General features: G+C 35.5%; 1 protein-coding gene across 1 annotated transcript in view; it reads right to left on the bottom strand.

Moving 5' to 3' along the window:
• The window catches only part of LOC124961705 (potassium channel subfamily T member 2-like), a 354530-nt gene that overhangs the window by 63379 nt on the left and 278364 nt on the right, over positions 1 to 12787 (bottom strand).

Genomic DNA, 12787 nt, shown 5'->3' with positions numbered 1-12787 from the left:
AGAAATGTGTGAATTGGAAAAATTTTCACATGGTGATCTTCTTGTCCATTATGTGGGCTCTTTGATACCCTGTGGTTTGCTATTATAAAATGTAATTCATAAACATCATGTTTTGCTACAATGAACTTCTGAGAAGAAATAATTTAGATAAAATTTCACTGTAGTGAACTGGAGCAAAAGCTATAACATTGATAAGGATGTTACAAAAGGCTTCTGAGAATTTTCATATGGCTAATGGCTTCACAGTAGCTTTCTTTCCATTCCCCAAATACATATACACATGTATACACACATACACACAAATGTAAGATTTTCTCACCCAGAGGAAAAGAGAAGGCTAACACCACAATAAATTCCTTTCTATTTTTGCTGCTTTGATGAACTAATCCTTACCTGGTATATTTGCAAGATTGGCAGTGTTCTTGGTTCAAATACTTGGGATTCTCCATAGCAGCTACTTCCTAGGATAATCAGCTTTTCTCCCCATAGAATATGTTTACACTAAGTCAAACTAAGTTCTGAGCACTTAAAATTTTCATTACTAGGCCGAACCCTTCCCTTGAACACAGGGATTAGCACTAACTGAAAATACACAGGATACAAACAACCTGTTTGTAGCTCAAAACCAAGTCAGCATCTTCTAGCAGTTCTAGTCGTGAATGTGCTCCCATCTCTGGCTGCTTCATTTGGCATCTTCTAAAGGATTGTGCTTCTTTTAAGATTGGAGCCCTGTTCCTGAGTCCTCATGCCACAGATGATTTTTGACCTCTCCTCAGATCTAATTCCCAATGCTGCTTGATGATTTCCTAGGACATCTCCCTCTTGCCAGGCAGAGGGCCTGCTACATGTCACTAGCCAAAAGGGCAGGTTCCCCAGCCTCCTGGGCCAAGCCTTCCTTGAATACCTGCCTCTCCCATCTGTTTCCCTGGGCTCTGGTCATCTTTCCAGTTAGACACTAAAACATTCAAATGTTTCTGTCATGAAATCTCTATGCCTTCTCGGTTACCTAAATGGACAAACACTGGGACTTCATCTAATCAAGGCCTTTGAGAGCTAAGATGCCATCAGGTGTTTTAGGAAATTCATTCTTAATCTTAATTTCAAGAACAAATATTATATTATTATATATTATATTATTATATTCCTTGGTCTGGATAAATTATAGTAAGGGTAACAAATTTATCAGCAAAACAACAATGTCAACAGTTTCTTATGCAGATTTTTAATAATGAAAATATTATGATTTTATTTATGCAAATGATCACTGTTTTCAATAGTTCGAGGACCTTGATTTTAAGAATACTCAAAAGATTCTTTAAAGGAAGGGTGACAGAAACTCAGAGATATGGTTTGTGAAACATTTAGCACAGGGTCAAACAATAGGTACTGTTTCTTAGCTATGGACATTATTATTTTCTTAGCTTCTTCTCTTCATGTTACTATTTCTGCCTAAAATGCACCTGCTTCCCTGTTCACTTTCCTACTCAATATCTATATTTTGAAAACTGAGTCATTTTGAAAGATCCTCTCAAATTCAAATGTTATGAACATTTAAAAAAATCTTTCAAAGTCAAAATGCCCCTCTCTACTTTAGATCCCCAGTATTTGGGGATGTACCACTTATTACATTGTGTCTTATCCTATGCTCTGGTGGATTTTATCCATGCATGAGCTAAGTAGTGACATCTAAAAAGTCAAAGTTATCCTCTCGATGCCTAGTACCGCATTTTATATGCCTTTAATTAATGAATCTTTGTTAAAATAAACAATCAATTTTTGTTTGTGTTTCTGGGATAATCAGCTTTCCTCCCATTTTACCTAGTGGGTAAAATGTTAAGGGTTAAAGTGCAAACTGTTTATGCAGAAACACTATTTTCTATATGTCATCTGACTGCCTTTTTAGCAGCTCCGATCTTTTCATATGAAATGTAAATTCTCTAAACTGAAGTTCTTATCTCTCAGAAACTTAAAAAATTAGGAGTGGTCTCTTTAAAAAAATTATATATATATATGTATTAATACAAACATAAGTATGTTTAAATATCATAAATATATACACCTATGTGTGTATATAATATATATATGATGTACATATTCATCAGTTGACTTTTGAGCCAGCAAATTCTCTCTGGTAAGCCTAGAAAATGCCACCAACTGCCAAGTTCATAACTTCTTGAAATTTCAGAAGTATTTATTTAAGATTTATTTAAAAATAACTGTTACCATAATATGGATTGCACAGATAATATTTAATAACCTGTAACAATAGAAACTAAAATGAATAAATAATAATTATCCAAATGGATCAATAAGCACAAAGCTCTATAATTTCATTTAGACAATAATTGCTAAATTCTATGCTATGTACTGTGAAAAGAAAATTTCACTGACCCAAATATTCTTCTTTCTATTTTTTCCATTTTATAGCTTTTGGAAAGGTAAAAAATGCCTACAAAATATTTATAGGTAAAACACAGGAAGCACTGTTTTAAGAACTGTTCATTTATTAACTCATGTATCTTCACAACATCATGTGGGAACCTCTGTATTTCTGTTTCCATCCATACATACCCCCTCCTTCCCCTGGAGGTGTTGAGGGCACCTCCATCTTTTCAGTATTTTTAGGCTTGTGCTGGTTTGTGTCAGGGTATTAGGTGACCTCAGCCCTAAAGGCAAGCCTAGTAGTTGTTAGCATGGCCCGTGACCACAGTTCCTCAGCGTAGATTTAAGAAACCCACTATTGCTATATATCAAAGTTGCATCCTCTTGCCAGACATTTTGATCCCTCTCTTTTTGGTTTCTTTGTACCTCAATATTTTCCAACTTGTGTCAGAAACCAAGAGGGTCACATTATCTTTTTCAAATCACAGAGAACATTTCTATGATTAACCTATGATTCCTAGTTTACAGACGAGGAACTGAGGCACAGTGAGATGAATTCCATGTTCAAATTAGCATGTAGGTAGGTGGCCAGAGCTGCAACACAGCAGTACTTGGGTTCAAAGGCTCTCCCCCTTACTATTTTAATGAAGAGGTAGGTACACCTCTGGAAAGGAAATTCAGAGAATCCAAATAAAATAACAAATTATTAGGAATATCTAGCTGTATATCAGAGTTTCATACATTAAAAATCTTACCTAATTTAAAAATATAAAGTCTACCTTCCTGTCTACTTTTAAATAGTAATTACTAGGTCATAACTTCATCATTATTATTTGTATTTTATGAGGGCAATTTTAAATATCTGATTTAACAAATAGCTATTACCAGTTTACTATTAGAAAGCTCTGGTCTCCAGAAGATAAAAATGTATAAAATAAAATTCTTGTTATTAAACATTCTATGAACAAATGGAGAAAACAGTAAAAATTCATGAATTATACTGCTACATATGTATTTCTAGTGGTGATAAATTATGACTCACACGATGTTCCTAGTTTAAGGAGCACTGAGACACTAATGAATGGATAGCTTGTGAAGAACACCTAGGACAGTAATAAGATATAAGGCCAGAGAAGAAATTTATGAGGCAGATATCAAACTAATGACAAATTATTTCATCTATAAAATAATTTTTTACTTTTCTAAGAAGTATGATTTTTATCTTCCATATACGCCATTATCCTAAATTTAAATAAATTTCCAATTGTTTACAGTCTTTGTTTATATTCTTTTTCTATTATATTACTTCAAATAAAAATACACTCATATATGTAGTTAGATATATTTGGAGTCTTAGTGAGTGAAAAATAAAACTGAGTGACCCAGTCATCACATTTGAATGACTTTTACAATTGAAATTAGATAAAACAACACAATTTATGCAAAGTACCTGCCATTTCTGTTCTACATAAGTGAACCTACATCTCTTATGTTATTTTAAACACAGAAACTGAATACTTGGCTAAGTCTGCCACCTAGTGAAAATTTAGAACCAAGTAATACATAATGAAGTACAGTATTACAGTGACCTTTATAATAAAGCATCGACTGTATTCAAATACAATATTCTATATTTACAAATTTCGTTGTCTAACATATTCAGTTATGTAACTTTAAAATGCTAACACTGTAAATTCATTCATGTGCATTAATATTTGCTAAGTACATTTGGAATACAATATAGTTTAGAAATGAAATGATATAATAAGCCTCTTTTCCCTAGATACTAAGATTATAATAAAGAAAAATTGTAATTAAAAAATAATATAGTTTGTGCTATTTAAACCTTTTCTATGATTATGTTTAGAATCCCTGATGTTAAGGAAAACTATGGAGATATAAAAAATATCTATGGTATAGTTCTCTGCCTGCATTAATTTAGCCAGTGAATGTTTTTCCCTTGCCTGGTTATGCTAACTAATACAAAGATGAAAAACATTTTGTTATGGTTTGGATCTTAAATGTTTCCCAAAAGTTCATGTGTTAAAGGTGTGGTCTAGAGCTGGTAGGTAGTGGAAACTTTAGGAGGTGGAAGAAGTTAGGTCATTGGAAGAGTGCCCTTTAAAGGTTTTTGGGAAACCCCAACTCCTTCCTCTTTTCCTTTTGCTTCTGAGGTGCCATGATGTGAGCAGCTCTGCTCTACCATGTGCTCTCCTCCATGATGTTCTTCCTGCCACTAGCCTAGAAACAACGGAGTTAGCCAACCATGGACTGAAACTTCTAAAACTGTGAGGCAAAATAAACCTTTTCTCCTTTAGGTTGTTTGTCTCAGACATTTTGTTACAGTAATGGAAAGTTGAATAACATAGAAAAATAGTACCAAGAATTGGGGACATTGCTGTGACTATCCCTGATGACATGGTTCAGCAGTTTTTGGAACTGTGGAACTGTTTTATAGGAGGAATTTGGAAATATTTGGAGAAGGAGGCTAGGAAGAGCCTAGAATACCCAAAGAAGAGATTAATGGTCAACTCTGATGGGCGTTCAGAAGACAAAAATGGTGCTATTGATTGTAGAAAGTCAAGATCAGATTCAGAAAGATTCAAATGGACATGAAGACTCTATGGGAAGTGAACCAGCAGTCATTCATGTACATTCTGGCAAAGACTATCAGCATTTTGTTCACGCCCTGGAATTTGTGTGAGACTGAGTTTAAAGGTGACTGACTACTTTATCTGTTTATTTATCTGGGAAATTTTAAGGTACTGCCACATTCAATAACATGGGCATTGCTGGCTGCTTTTAGCTAGATTTATGGTGAGAATCTGGAGCAAAAGACAAGAGTGGAAAGATTTGAAAACCTGCAGTTTTGTCAGAAAAGGAACACATTTAAAGTGTGTAAAGTGCAGAAGGATGCATTTATTAAAGAGAGTTGTACCATTAAAAAAGGTAAGAACATAACACAGGGACAATATAAAAGATGACTTGAGGCTCTCTAAGGGATTGGCAAGATAGCACCCATTAGAGTTTCAAGAATATAAAAATGTAAATTCATTTCAAAGGCTTTCTTTTGAGAAGCCCCAGAGCACTCTGCCAGTGAGGGATGCCTAGGGAATTACTTCTCTGGGACTCATCTCCCTGTGTTCAGCCAAGGCTGCGGTACTCATTGTTCCAGTGGTTTCACATACACCTCCCACTGGTAGCAAACCTGGGTTTGGTCCACATGATGCTGGTTTTGCAGGCATCAGAATGCCAGAGTTGTAGGTCATTGAAGCTTCCACCAAGATTTCAGAGGGAAGCCTCAGAGGCCAAGCAGGGTGTGCCTGGTTCCAAGTTTCTGCAGATAGAACCTGACAGGATGGTGTGTGAAGCTGAGAGAATAAAGTCAAAGGGACAGTACAGACCCCAGGAAGTTGGGCATAGCAGAAACATGGAATGCCTGCCAAGGGGAGCTGCAGAGAGTGAGTACAGTCAGCGTAAGAGCAGACATGTGGGCTGAAACCAACAAAGTCATAGGTATGGGCTTTCCAGGTCCTTTGGAGAGCACATAATACTACATGTGTCCTCGATACTAGACATGGAACTATAGGATTTAATGATTGTCTGATTAGTTTTTGGTCTTGCTTTGATTCCAGTCCTGCTTTCCTTACCCTATCCCTCCCTTTTAGAACAGAAATGCTTGCCCTGTGCCTATCCTGATATTGTATGTTGAAAGTATATAACTATTTTTTTTTCTTAAATGGGTTTGCAGCTAAGTGTGTGCTTTGCATCTCAGAGATGTTGGACTTGAACTTTTGAGCAATGCTTGAACTGTCAAAGTTATGTGGGCTCTTAGAGATAAACTAGAGACTTTTGCATTATGAGATGGATATAAGTCTTTGAGGGCCAAGGATTGAGTGTTATGATTTGAGTCTTAAATATTCCTGAATTCATTTCTGAAGTCTTGGTCCTCAACTGAAAGTGTTATTGTTGAGTAGAAAGAATTTTAGGAGGTGAGGCCTAATTGGAAGAAGTTAGGTTGGTGGGGATGTGACCTTGAAGGGTATACTGAGTCACCAACCCTTTCCTTTCTTTTTCCACTTCCTGGCCACCATGATGAAAGCAGGTTTGCTCAGTCATGTGCTCCCTGCCATGATGTTCTGCCTCTCCACAGGCCCAATGCAGAAGTGTCAAGTGAAACCATGAGTCAAAATAAACCTTTCCTCATTTAAGTTGTTTATTTCAGGTATGTTGTCATAAAGTTGACTAATATAGACATATATATATATATATATATATATATATATATTAACATACTATTTCTCAGTATATTAAGAGAACTCTGAAACTCATGTTAAAATATGGGAGATATTTGATATTTATCTCACTCTCAATAATACTACTGTAGAATATGTGAAGTATATGTAAATTATTTATGAATAGTTAAGATAGAGTCATATTTGCATTAGTATTAATAGTTGTAGTCCCAAACTGGTGTTTCAGATATTTAAGTTTTCTCTATACCTATATATTAACGTTTTCTTCCTGTTATTAAAAAGTAACTTCCAGTCACCATGATATATCTGAAGATATAGTGTAACATCCTAATTCAGTAAGTAATATTTTAATTAAAATATAATAAAAATTTTCTGGATTTGTATGGACTTCTGCTTATTTGTTTTGCTTTCAGATACTACTGCAGCTCCTGAATACCATCTCAGCCTCATATCACACCAATCTTCCCTTTGCGTTCCTTTAATTCCTTCAATAATTCCATACTCTTAGTATCTCAGAGCTTCATATGGTCTATGCTGCCCCCATGGAATGTTCAACCCATTTCTTTCCACTTAGCTTCTATTTATCTTCCAACTAAAACATCAATTCCTCAGGAAGTCATTCCCTGACCAACAGAACTGGATTAAATACCCATGTTATCTGGGTCTATAATATTCTACATATTTCAGTAAGTGCAACAATTATAATTCTCCAGTTAATTCCTCAAATCATTTGCTTAACTTCCCTACCAGATTAGAGCACTTTAAGGACACAGTGATTACTGCTTCATTTTTTAATTGCAGCTAGAGCACCAACACTTACTAGATGCTCAATAAATCTGTGGAACAATAAATCACAACTGCAGGAGTTCATAAAGGTTATTTTGTTCATCTATTGATCTGATGTAAGAATTACCATATTCCAAATAAAAGACAGTTCCATGACTTGTTTGAATGTTTCCATCGATAGTGCTCATTGTAAGTCTGGTCATCTCGATTTTAGGAAAAATAAATATGTGTATGTGTGTGTGTGTATGTATAAGTAAATATACATATACATATATGTATGTATATATAAAACAAAAATCTTTGTATTATACTAAGTCATTCCTGGACTTTAATCATATAAATTTAACAACAATTTAATTTTATGCCTATCCTAGGATAAACTTTACTCTGTGCACCTTCCCAAACACTTTGGCTTCCCTTTTTTTTTTTCTTTTTTTTTTGTGGTGCTGGGGATTTGAACCCAGTGCCTTGTGCTTGTGAGGCAAGCACTCTACCAACTGAGTTACATCCCCAGCCCACACTTTGGCTTCTTAACTCCTGCAGAAAGTTTTCTCTTCTTCTCTTTCACCTGACATGCAGGTTGAGGTCCTGAGTCTGCCATTTTCTCCTACACGGACAAAAATGAGTCACTAAATTTCTCTCAATGTTGGTTTCTTTTTCAGTAAAGTAATAATAATGGATTCCACTGACATACAAAACATTCCTAAAGTAAGGTATTTTATAGGTAAATGAGACAGTCATTTTGAAGTGATTGTTTTTAATTTCAAGACAAAATTTTTATGTGTATATTTAAATTTAGTTTAGATAATATTTTTCATAAATATACAAAAATGTGCAATATTTTCCAAATGTAATGGTGTCTTATTAGGAAACATTTTAGCAAGAGAAATTCAAATTTAAAAGTGAAGACCTGCTTTTCTCTGAATTTGGCAATCATATATTTATTTTCTAGTAGATCTTCCTACTACTGGAAGAGTCATTGCAGTGTTTCCTATTAAATATATAAATGGAAGTCCTTAGGTACATGGGAGGGAAAGGCATAACAGGATCTGACCTAAGACCTTCTCTCTTGTATTTAGAATTGTGCTCTGGTGGGGTAATGACCCAACTGTTTAGGATTCCAGGAGTTTCTTCTGAGCAAAGGAGTGGACATACTCTATTCCTCCAGGGAAACTAGAACCTTAGAGATAGATGTTGTCCCAGGGAAGATGTGTTTTAGTCAGCATTTTTGCTGCCACAATCAAAAGACTTGACAAGAACAATTTTAGAGGAGGAAAAGTTTATTTCAGGATCAAGGTTTCAGAAGTCTCAGTCCATAGACAGCCAGACTCCATTCCTTGGGGCTCAAGGTGAGGAAGAACACAGAGGTAGAAAAGTGGGGCAGAGGAAAACACTTCAGGACATCACACCAGGAAGCAAAGAAAGAGCTCTCCTCTCTAGGACAAAATATAAATCTCAAAGGCATACCCGCCAGTGACCCGTCTCTTCCAGTCACACACTAACTGCCTACAGTTACCACCCAGTTAACCCCTGTCAGGGATTAATGTATTGATTAGGTTAATATTCTTATCATAACTCTGTCATTTTACCACTGAACTTTCTTGCATTGTTTCATACATGAGCTTTTGGGAGACACCTAATAACTAGACTGTAACAGTCTGATTCCATAAAGGGCTACTAAGAGTCAAAATGGAAAACTCACCACAAGAGCATTAATAAACCAGCATAAGTGATCAATAAATAGCCTGTCAGAGTTGTTATAGTGAGGGATATCATTCTAGCACAAACCATGACAGGCTGGGGGTTCCTTGTGGATCAGATGTTCTGGTACAAACACTGATAAAACATTTGAGTATTAAAATTTTAGGCACTGTAATCTAGACTTGGATATCAAAGATGAATCTCTTTGTGGATATGTTCTCTGGAGGATTAGCAACTGTTCCTCAAACCATGACACAGGAGTGGAACAAGCAATTACATAATTGTCACAGTAGACTGAACGGTGGTAAAATACACCACCCCAAAATACGTCACTTGGCTTAAGATTATTTTGATTTGAAAGCAACCAAAGAGAAGTAGATACAAGAAAAGCACTCTGCCTGTCCTTTCCTTCCTTAAAAGTAGGACATAAATTTACAACTATGTTCCTCCTCTCCTCCAAGGTAGACTTTAGACCTTATCAATCTGGTGACTGTACCAGAGGGATCTACACAATAAACTGGTAACTAGCCTTTTCTGCTATTGATTTCTTGATATATTTGCCTTTTCACAATTTGCCACCCCTAAAAACTCAAGGTCCTTTGCTTTTGGGCAATCTCTTAAAGTGCAATTTTCCTTGTTGAAGATACTCCATAAACCAAACTTGTGAGCTAACTCCATGAGTTACTCTATTCTGGGTCCTACTGAATGTTAGTGTTAACAAATTTATTTGCTCCCTGAAGGGTCCTTGGACAATTCAAGGAGAGTAGGTCCATCAACTGATACTGAATATACCACTGAAGTAGGAACGCAGGACTCAAATGAGCCATGCAAACTTCTGAATGAGAAGTTCAACCTTATTCTGGCCTGGAAAAACAGATTATTTGAGGTACATAAAACAATTCTTTATCAGAGCATTTCTACTATCATGTTATCCTCAAATTGCATCTCATTCTTGTTTCTTAGGAAGTTCAAAGATAAATACAAATCAAAGATCTTTTTATTTATTTATTTATTTATTTATTTATTTATTTATTTATTTATTTAATTCAGCAGTACTAGGAATTGAACCCAGGGGCACTTAACCACTGAGCAACAATCCCAGCCCATTAATTTGTTTTGCTTTGAGACAGGGTCTTGCTAAGTTGTTGAGGGTCTGTCTTGCCAAGTTACTGAGGCTGGCCAGAAACTTGTAATCCTCCTGCCTCAGGTTCCAAAGGCACTGGGATTACAGGCATGTGTGTGTGGCATCAGGTCTTTTCATGAATTTCTTTTGTTGTTGTTGTTGAGTTGTTTTGTTTTGTTTTTTGAGGTGCTGGGGATAGAATCTAGGGTCTCACATATACGAGGCAAGTGCTAAACTACTGCGATATATCCTGAAGGCCCACAGATTGAAGATTTTAGATTTTTCTAACAAACATATTTCGTGGTAGCTTTGAACACTGAAAATGTAAAAGTCAAAATGTTCCACATCAAAATGGAATGTCAAAGTAATTAATTAAATATCTCATGGGCCAAAATAGTTTCACAAATGCTAAAAATGAAATGCAATGTCACCCACATACAAGCATACAGTAATATTTATCTGCCTTGTACATGCAGATGTTGAGTACATTGCAAGATGTGATTTATTGCCCCAGAAATAAACAAACTAACTGCATCTAACTGATTGCCCTAATAATAATCGAACTATAGAGTAACCGTGATATCCACTTACATATATCTTTTTTGTGTCTACCGAATTTTGGAAACTACTATTTGAGGAAGGATCCTTTTAATAAGCAGTAACTTCTGGTTATCACCTTCCTGTGCCATGCAAGGCACCATTCTGAGTGCAATACAGAAATCATCTCAGTCATTTCAGTGATTGGACATGGTGAGATGATGCAATAGTATGGACACATTCAGATTTACTAGATTAAAGTGCAATTTTAGACTTTGGAACTATTCCATTTTCAATCCCAAGCTTCATCAATACGAAGTAAATGACCTTTTGGATGTTGATCATTTACTTTAAAATGTTTCTGAATAAACAATGTGATGAGTACATGTGTTCATTTAAATTAAATCTCTGGAGGGAGCTGGTAATTTATTTCACCAAAGTGGCTAACTTTGCTTTTTAATCAGAAAGTTCACTGCTACTGGTTTTTCATTATCCATATTTCCATTAACAGCACAGGTCTCACTAATTAACCAATTAAAAATATTGGCTTTCTGTTAGAAAATTGATGATGTTCATCAATATATGAGGATCACTGAGTATTTTACAAATACTATTTGCTCTTACCTAATTAATGTGTAAGAATTTATTCCTTGGGAGATTGGGTAGAACGATTTAATCCTAACTAACCTGATACTATGGTTTAGATATAAGCTCACATGTGAGACAATGCAAGAATTGTATGGACACAGAATTGTTGGAATGTGATAACTGTAAGCTTATCAATGGATTTATCCACAACATGGATTAACTGGGTGGTACTGTAGGCAGGTAGAGTGTAGCTGGAGGAGGTAAATCACTGGGTGCCTGCCTTTGGGCTTTATGCTTTGTCCCTGGTGAGCACAGTGCTGTTCTTGCTTTCTGTTGCCATGTCTTCAGCCACTTTCCTCCACCATGCCCTTTTCCATGATGCTCTGCCTCACTTTGATCCAAGAGCAATAGAGTTAGCTGATCATGGACTGAACCTTTGAAAGCATGAGCCCCAAATAAACTTCTCCGTCTCCAATTGTTCTTCTCATGTCTTTTGATCACAGTGATGAAAAACCTGACTAAAAGACCTGGTATGCAGCCACACTGACAGGATTTCTGGTTGCCTGATGCTTTCTTGCTTTTTTCTTTAATTTGAAAATTAACAGGTTTATTTTAGATGACTGAGTCATATATAATTTTTCTTCTTTCCAACATTTTTGTATTTTTCAGTTTTTCTAAAATGTATATTACTTTTACAACTAGCAAATTATGAATTTTAGAAAATTTAACATATAACTTTATATTTGTTATGTCTATGTAATCCATAGTAATAAGTCCTGAGAACCTGTGCTTTCTGTGAAGGGTAACTGGATCCTACTTCTGGAATAAGATATTCTACCTCTAGAGATTTTCATGCAAAGTGTTGGGTAGAGAAGCTTGAAGGACAGAAAACTAGGAGGAGGAAGAAGAGAGGAAAGGGAAAGAGCTGCAGCAAACTTTGTAGCTGCCATGTGTACATCAGCCCTTAACTACTGTTAGTTACTCTGGTGAGTTAGTTTTAGATTATTAATGGGAAACTTTACCCCTCTCGGTAAAATGAGGTCTTATTATCATGGAATCAAAATAATTCATTCAGAGCACACAAAATAAAAATCAAATCAATAGACACTTCACCATAGTAGAAATAATCTCAGAGTGAGTTAAAAATGAAATAGCATGTTTAATCAAAGAAATCCGGGATCCTCTCCTCTTGAAAGTATAATTAGCTTTTGCAAAGCACAGAATCAAAAGAATGTGTTTAATTTATTCACTGGCTATAAATCTCACCCCTGAATTAATTTTCAACTCTGTAATTTCCTTCATTATTCTCTAGAGAAGTTGCTTATATATCTGTCATATTTGAAGCAGGTTCTATACTACCTTAGATGTGCTTTCTAGCGCAGCTCAGTAACTAGTCAGCCATACTCAATGATAG

This window comes from Sciurus carolinensis, chromosome 12 (genome assembly GCF_902686445.1).
Source record: "Sciurus carolinensis chromosome 12, mSciCar1.2, whole genome shotgun sequence".
Classification (NCBI taxonomy): domain Eukaryota; kingdom Metazoa; phylum Chordata; class Mammalia; order Rodentia; family Sciuridae; genus Sciurus; species Sciurus carolinensis.
The sequence above is the reverse complement of the archived record's forward strand: the minus strand, read 5'-3'. Positions and strand labels throughout refer to the sequence as shown.